This window comes from Oncorhynchus mykiss, chromosome 3, assembly GCF_057628025.1.
Source record: "Oncorhynchus mykiss isolate SJ-2025 chromosome 3, ASM5762802v1, whole genome shotgun sequence".
In the NCBI taxonomy this organism is placed as follows: Eukaryota; Metazoa; Chordata; class Actinopteri; order Salmoniformes; family Salmonidae; genus Oncorhynchus; species Oncorhynchus mykiss.
Genome location: NC_143024.1, coordinates 13,520,113 through 13,526,835, shown reverse-complemented (window position 1 = coordinate 13,526,835; position 6,723 = coordinate 13,520,113). Strand labels below are relative to the sequence as shown.

Genomic DNA, 6,723 nt, shown 5'->3' with positions numbered 1-6,723 from the left:
AGGTGTCAGGTTACCTCAAGTTCAGGATCCTATTGACATTCCACACGGCTGGGGGAGGTGCTTCATGACACATTATACAATTCATCAATAATGACACTTCATGTCACTGATGGCATATTTCATAGACAGGAAATTTGATAATGATTTATTCTGCCTTCGATTTATGTGATAAGTGTATGAACTTATGAATTGAAGTTCTTCTGACAGGTGCACTGTCACACCTCAAAGTCATGTGGTTGGCATCATAGATCTGCTTCTGTGGGTGTGACAAGCAACTTTCACAACCTTTGAAATGCATCCAAGTGCTAATCTGAAATTGTCCTCAACTAGGATCCTGAAATCTCAAAGGAAAAGAGAGACACATCGTCATTGTAAGTTATTTATTTCATTAATGAATATTCAGCATACACATCTGTACCATTGTTCTAATGGCATGATGCATTCATTCAAATTATATTTGCCATGGCCTGCCAAGTGAATATTAGGGTAATCAACAACCTGTTTGAATATTCCACTTATTTTTTAACCTTTATTTAATTAGGCAAGTCAGTTAACAACAAATTCTTATTTTCAATGATTGCCTAGGAACAGTGGGTTTATCTGCCTTGTTCAGGGGTAGAACAACAGATTTTTAGCTTGTCAGCTCAGGATTTGATCTAGCAACTTTTTGGTTACAAGTTCAACACTCTAACCACTAGGCTAACTGCCACCCCACCATGTTAAAATATTGGAGGATCAATAACATGTCTTAATATTAGGCTAATCATACCAATGTCTGAATATCATGAGGATCAATACAATGTTTGAATATTAGGATGATCATGTTTGGCCCCACTATGGTTCTTCTTCAGGACTATGGTTGCCCAAAACACTGGCCCCTCAAAGCCAATGGTAATGTCGTACTTCATACATTCATCCCATCACATATCAGTAAAAGTGGAATAAATATAATCCTTATAAGTGGAATAAGACCACTCTTACTAGCAGATAGTCTCCCATCAGACAACAATGTTTTTCGTTTTCAGAATAAAACGTATGATTAAATTAGATGCCAACCTAAGAATCTTGTTTCTTGTTATTTTATGTCCAGAACAATATCTGGACCAAGACTTTAATTTGAATGAGCATTTAAATGTTTAATTGTATTAATATTAATAATCTCGACCCAGTGATCAAGTCAGATTAATCAACCTGACATTGATCTGATTTTCCTTACTGATTTTTTCCTCTACTTAATTGCGCATCTCATGAAAATGTCATTACTTTCATGACATGTTAGTGATCGTGCTACTTAAGATAAACGAACTCTCCTAACACCATGTTGTTGAGGAACTACAGTATGATCTGGTTTCGGGAACTAAGAAATACCTGATATGTGCGTGTGTGTGCACAACCGTGTGCGTGTGTTTGAATAATGCACAGGTCATGGCGAGAATGCAGAAGATGCTATCTACAATGCATGAGATGCTATCTAGAAAAAACAGGTTTGTCTGAGTATTTGGAGAACTGTATTGTTCAACATATATGAACTCTGAACACACTGGCTTGTACAACCATTCATTCCAGATAGATTGAATTACATAAACTACTACCTTACTGTTTAATCTAGAAAAAGGGTTCAGGCTAACTATGTTCTCAACAACTGTTGGTCCCACTCTAGACAAAATGTAACTGTTAAGGCTTAATTGAAGCCCATGGACAGTAGATGCTGTGTTCATATTGCATTCAAATGCAACATTTGGAAAAGCATAAGAAGTAAAGACCTTTTTATATCACAATGAATGTTTGCATATCAATTGTTTGTGAATCAGTATAGCTTAAAATATGAACATACTGCACTGTGAGAGTCAATACTAGCCTACACATGTGTAGGGCTAACATAGCACACAGTAAATGAACTTTCTTCACATTAAATGAACCTGCTATGGCATTTGAAGCACCAGGAACCTGCATCCACTAGGTTCCCTGGAGGTAAACAGTCCCACTGATATAATCTATAGGTGTAGGATCTTAATTTGATCACTCTTTTGTTGCTCAGAATGTATGGCCTAAATGTTTAAATCCTTATTTTGCTGTGACAGTATAGGTCAAATTAAGATTCTACATCTGTACAAACTTTTAACTTTTAACCAGGTGAGAGGGCTTAACCCCTTGCCACTGTCACGTCTACTCCCGCTCATGAGACTCACCTGGACTCCATCACCTTCCTGATTACCTTCCCTATATCTGTCACTCCCTTTGGTTCTTTCCCCAGACGTTATTGATTCTGATTTTGTTTCATGTCTACACTAATCGTATTTCATGTTTTGTTACGGTATTTATTAAATTCACTACCTGTACTTGCTTCCCGATTCTTAGCGTACACGTTACAGCCACGTGCAGGAGCCGTCAAGTTTGGACACATACTCATTCAGGTTTATTGACTGCGTGAATAAAGCCTTCGTGGTCGAATTGCTGCAAAGAAACCAATACTAAAGAACACCAAATAGAAGAGACTTATCACATTTAAGCTATAACCCAGATGCAGACAGTTTTGAAGAAAAACAAGTTTATTGGTTAAACAGGGGCAGGCAAATGACAGGGCAAGGCAGGCAAGGGTCAATAATAAAGAGAGGGTGTAAGGGTTGATGACTAACACGTGAAACGTAAGCATGCAATGCATACATTATTTTCTTCTCATCTCAGAGCTAGTTCACGCCCACTAACGCTCATATCTGCTTTTGGTTAGGTTGTAATGATGGTAGAACTCTTTCCATGTTCTAAAAATAATGTATGCATTGCATGCTTATGTTTCACGTGTTAGTCACCAGTTATCTTGCTTCTATCTTTCTTTCTGTATCCTGCTGACCATAGTATGTCCAGCTGTCATAAATGTTTGTATGGTCTTGGTTAATGTACTCTTTCAAAAATAGAGTATAGCCTGGGTGTCATAAGGCCTGGGTGTCATCTTCTCTTAATGTGCATGTCCTTGCTATTTCAGCCTGGCAACTAGACCTATTTAATGCTCAGCTCTCTCCTTAATGGTTCGCTCCAACAGGGTCCAGAACGCAAGACAGTCTCAGGGTCAGGGCAGGCAGTGGTCAAAAACAGGGAAAGACAAAACAGGAGCAAGAAACAGGCAGGAGCAGGGAAACAAATGCTGGTAGGTTCTACGAACGAAATAAACTGGCAACAGACAAACAGAGAACACAGGTACACAGGGGATAACAGAAAAGATGGGCGACACATGGAGAAGGGTGGAGACAAACACCAAGACAGGTGAAACAGATCAGGGTGTGACCCAGAAACAGGCGACAAAGGGCTGCGAGACATGGGTTTAACTGTAGATATGTGAAAAGTAGGATGTATACGGGAGGGTACGGGGCAACAGAAGACGAACAGCAGAGGGGCTAATGATCTTGGAGCATGGGAGAATGGTCTTGGCTCCTGGGGGTGTACTCCGCGGAAATGGCGAAGAGGTCCGGGGCAAGTCAATAGAGAGACCAGTCAATAGAGAGATTGTGTCGCTGGAGCCAAAAGAATCCCAATACCACGGGAACCTGCAGAAACTTAACTAGCAGGAAATGGAGCGTCTCGCTGTGGTTCCCTGACACTCGTAGGTTGATGGGGGTGGTATGGTGGGTGACCCGGCCTATGGAGCACCCATCCAGCGCTCTAACATTCATGTGAATTTTATTTATTTTATCTTTATTTAACCAGGCAAGTCAGTTAAGAACAAAATCTTATTTTCAATGATGGCCTAGGAACAGTGGGTTAACTGCCTGTTCAGGGGCAGAATGACAGATTTGTACCTTGTCAGCTCGGGGGTTTGAACTTGCAACCTTCCGGTTACTAGTCCAACGCTCTAACCACTAGGCTACCCTGCCGCCACAAAATGGGGTAAGGATTGATTGAATATGTCCGTAAACACACCAGCCAGCTGGTCTGCGCATGCTTTGAGGATGTGGCTGGGGATACCGTCTGGGAGTGCAGCCTTGCGAGGGTTAACATGTTTAAATGTTTTACTCAAGTCGGCTGCAGTGAAGAAGAGCCCGCAGGTTTTGGTAGCGGGCTGTGTCAGTGGCACCCTATTGTCCTCAAAGCGAGCAAAAAAGTTATTTAGTCTGTCTGTGAGCAAGACATCCTGGTCCGCGATGGGGCTGGTTTTCTTTTTGTAATCCGTGATTGACTGTAGACCCTGCCAGATACCTCTTGTGTCTGAGCAGTTGAATTGCGACTCTACTTTGTCTCCATACTGACACTTAGCTTGTTTGATTGCCTTGCGGAGGGAATAGCTACACTGTTTGTATTCGGTAATGTTTCCGGTCACCTTGCCCTGGCTAAAAGCAGTGGTTTGCGCTTTCAGTTTCGCGCGAATGCTGCCATCAATCCAGGGTTTCTGGTTTGGGAATGTTATAATCGTTGCTGTGGGTATAACATCGCCGATGCACTTTCTAATGAACTCGCTCACCGAATCAGCGTATTCGTCAATGTTGTTGTTCGACGCAATGTGGAACATATCCCAATCCACGTGATCGAAGCAATCTTGAAGCGTGGAATCAGATTGGTCGGACCAGCGTTGAACAAACCTGAGCGTGGGAGCTTCTTGTTTTAGTTTTTGTCTGTAGGCTGGAAGGAACAAAATTGAGTCGTGTCAGCTTTTCCAAAAGGAGGGCGGGGGAGGGCCTTATATGGAAGTTAGAGTTACAATGATCCAGGGTTTTACCAGCCCTGGTAGCACAATCGATATGCTGATAGAATTTAGGGAGTCTTGTTTTCAGATTAGCATTTTTAAAATCCCCAGCTTCAATGAATGCAGCCTCAGGATATGTGGTTTCCAGTTTACATAGAGACAAACAGAGAACACAGGTATAAATACACGGGGATAATGGGAAAGATGGCTGGAAGAGGGTGGAGACAAACACAAAGACAGATGAAACAGATCAGGGCATGACAAGACTTGCTGGTCCCAAGAAACATGAGCAATGGACATTAGTCTGGTGGAAATCTGTTCTTTGGTCTGATGAGTCCAAATTTGAGATTTTTGGGTCCAACTGCTGTGTCTTTGTGAGACGCAGAGTATGTGAACGGATGACATTGCATATGTGGTTCCGACTGTGAAGCATGGAGAAGGAGGTGTGATGGTGTGGGGGTGCTTTGCTGGTGACAATGTCTGTGATTTATTTAGTATTCAAGGCACATTTAACCAGCATGGCTACCACAGCATTCTGCAGCGATACTCCATCCCATCTGGTTTGTGCTTAGTGGGACTATCATTTGTTTTTCAACAGGACAATGACCCAACACACCTCCAGGCTGTGTAAGGGCTATTTGACCAAGAAGGAGAGTGATGGAGTGATGCATCAGATGACATGGCCTCCACAATCACCTGACTTCAACCCAATTGAGATGGTTTGGGAAGAGTTGGACCGCAGAGTGAAGGAAAAGCAGCCAACAAGTGCTCAGTATACAGTATGTGAGACCTCCTTCAAGACTGTTGGAAAAACATTCCAGGTGAACTTGTTTGAGAGAATGCCAAGAGTGTGCAAAACTGTCATCAATGCAAAGGGTGCCTACTTTGAAGAATCTAAAATCTAAAATCTATTTTGATTTGTTTAACACCTTTTTGGTTACTACATGATTCTATATGTGTTATTTCATAGTTGTGATGTCTTCACTATTATTCTACAATATAGAAAATAGTCCAAATAAAGAAAAACCCTTGAAGGAGTAGGTGTGTCCAAACCTTTGACTGGTACAGTACTTCTTTCCATCCTAGCTGGTTTAGACATGTATTCATACATGTTGCTGGTCTGAAGTTAGTGGCAGTTGTGAAGTAAAAATATATATATAATAATTACGGTCTCTTCTAGCCCATAGACTGCTTTCAGGGCAATGAATCGCCTAATGTTGTAATTTGGGTGAAATATATTCATGCAATTTCGAACATGCTGCTGCCCCAAAGTTAACAGTTAAAAAATATTTGAAATGCTGAATACGGTCTCTTCTGGCTAATAGATGACTTCCAGTGGTTCTCAACCTTTTTTTATTGTACCACCAATTTAATTTAGCTCTGACCGGAGTGCCCCTGAAGGTGCCCCTCATGTGCCATTTACCAGTAGGCCTATGGTCTCATGAGTCTTCTCAAGTACCCTCTGTGTGTAGGTCAAGTACCTGTAGCGGTCCAAGTAGACCTGGTAGGGAACCACTGATGTAAGTAATGTTGTAATTTGGGTGAACTATCCCTTTAATACAAAGTGATTAACATATTGCTACTTTCCACAGAGACTCTAGCCCCATTTATACCTGGTTCTAACATGCGTCCCTTGTCTTGATCTTGTCCACATTCAGATTGTGGCCACATTTTTAGACAGGTGTAGATGATTAACAGATGCATTATGAACTGATTTTGATCAGATTTTATGAGTGTAAACGGATAAGATTGGGACAAGATCAGGGCAAAGGATGCATGTTAGTGGCAGGTATAAACGGGCCTTATGATGATGTCCATGAACTTATTTTTGAGTTGCAAGGCTCTATATGAGGGGAAAGACGTTTTCACTCAATGTACATTCCGTCAGTCATCTAGTAAATGTTTATCCTGGCACAACAACACTTTAAGAACACCACTAGAGAGCAGACTTTAGTCAACTTTCTCAACAGCATAGTATCTAACCAGCATTGTGATGCAAGTTTGTTTGAGGATGACCAGTAGGAGGCATATCTGTCTCACTTCTTTCAAGT

At 41.4% G+C, this 6,723-nt stretch overlaps 1 long non-coding RNA gene across 1 annotated transcript; it reads left to right on the top strand.

The window, feature by feature from the left end:
- Positions 1-69: 69 nt before the first annotated feature.
- Positions 70-5,709, top strand: LOC149984399 (uncharacterized). Its single transcript, XR_016492058.1, has 2 exons — positions 70-371; positions 5,271-5,709. It is a non-coding gene; the product is annotated as an uncharacterized LOC149984399 (long non-coding RNA).
- The last annotated feature ends 1,014 nt before the right edge of the window (positions 5,710-6,723 follow it).